The sequence below is a fragment of the Tupaia chinensis genome, unplaced genomic scaffold (genome assembly GCF_000334495.1).
Source record: "Tupaia chinensis unplaced genomic scaffold, TupChi_1.0 Scaffold000178_1, whole genome shotgun sequence".
Classification (NCBI taxonomy): domain Eukaryota; kingdom Metazoa; phylum Chordata; class Mammalia; order Scandentia; family Tupaiidae; genus Tupaia; species Tupaia belangeri.
The window spans coordinates 1113955-1115778 of NW_006159653.1; positions in this window are offsets into that span (position 1 = coordinate 1113955).

Here is a 1824-nt window from a genome sequence, read left to right on the forward strand (position 1 = left end):
CCGGGGCCAGCAGGATGTGGTGGGTAAGGCGGCTGGACCCACACAGCCAGCTGCACGGTTTGAATCCCAGACCCAGCAGCTGGGAAATACCCTGATATTTGGGGTGTGCCTGTGTGTGCCCTAAATCCAAGGAGCGTGGAGAAGGGGTTGCAGGGTGGCCACTCCCCGGGTGCTCTCTCACTTTGCCTCTCTCCGGGCAGTGCATGCGTGCTATGGCAAATTAAAAACGAATGCATAGAAAGGTCTAAATCAAGGAACCCCCCACGCAGCTCTCAGGTGCGAGGGGAGGAAGCGGGGCGGGGCGGGGCTGGTGTCCCCTCTGTCCCTGCCTGGAGGTGTGTCGGAGCAGAGCAGGGCGGGCCGGAGGGCTGGGAGAGGTCCTGGCGCTCCCGTGTCAGAGCCTCTCACCTGACCTGGGAACCCGCTCAGAGGACAGCTGGGTGGTCTGACCCGCGTGTGCATGTGCGTCTTCGAGCTCCGGACACTTCCGACTGGGCAGAGCACTACGAGGTTCAGTTGCTGCCGAGCTCACACCCTCGCTCGGCCCCGCCTGACGCTGGGAAGGCGACAAGGCGGGACGCGCCAGGGGACAAGGGGCTCCCAGGGCAGAGGCTGGCGGCAGGTCTCACAGCGCCTCTCCCGTGAGCACGATGCGGACCCCCTGTCCTGGGTGCACGTGCTCCCCGAGCAGTCTAGCACGCGCCCACGCCGCTGCACCTGTGTGGCGAGTGTGCTGCGTGCTTGTGCCGCAGGGCATGAGGGCTACTCTGACGCCCGCCTGGGAGGGCACGTGGAATGGCTTCCTCAGAAAGGAGACCGCCAGGACAGGCAGCCTTGCATGGGACAGTCCCGTTCCTTCTGCAAGCCCCTAGGAGAGGCGCACGGCCCTCAGTGTGGAGCGGACGAGGGCTGGGAGGGGGGAGCTGGGGGTAGTGGCAGCCCAGCTCCCTGTGCTGGGGCGCCCGAGCCCTGTACGCAGCAGGGGCTCAGCTCAGGGCTGGGCACAGACATCCGTGTGTGAAAACGCGCCGCGTGTAAGGGAGCACATCGGGACAGTGTGGGCCACGGGGCTGGGGCTGGACGGGACCTGGGGTGCCTGGGGTCTTCAGGCGCGTATTTGATACCGCCCCCACTGCCCCATGTGCCCTGAAAGAAGTGAGCCTGGGGACCAGCAGGTGGCGCCAAGGCTCTGCCTGACCCCACACAGTCCACTGTGGCTCAGATCCCAGACCTGAAGGCTTCAAACTCACACGGACACATGTGCATGCGTGCCCAAAACATCCCAGAGGAGAATGGGGGAGAAGGGCATGGCCACCCCCGGGTGACTTCTTGCTTTCCGTCTCTCTCTGTCTCCAGCGAGTGCATGTGCCTCATAGCAAAACTCTCTCTTTCTAAAAAAAGAAGTGAGCCGGAAGGGGGAGATGTCAGCTCTGAGGATAGCTCTGGGGAGGAGCCCACCCAGTGTGGTGGCCGTCACCTTGGCTGCAGCAGCTGCACTGCAGCCCCCCAAGACACCCACAACCAGACACAGGGAGGACACGCTGCTTCCTGCACTTTAATGCACCACGCACCCAGGGTCAGCACCCACTGCCCGCCACCTGGGAGGGGAGGGCAGGAGAGGCCAGAGGGAAGGGGACTGGGAAGGTGGGGGTTCCAGGAGGGGCGGGGCTGAGGATGGGGAAGGGCCAGGAGGGCTGAGGAGGGGGAGGGTAGGGAGGGGCCAGGAGGGGAAGGGCTCAGGGCAGGGCGGGGACACCTCCTGGGCAGGAGGGTGAGACCTGAGGACAGTAGGGGCTGCTGCTTTGCAGAACCAGCTCAGGGGGG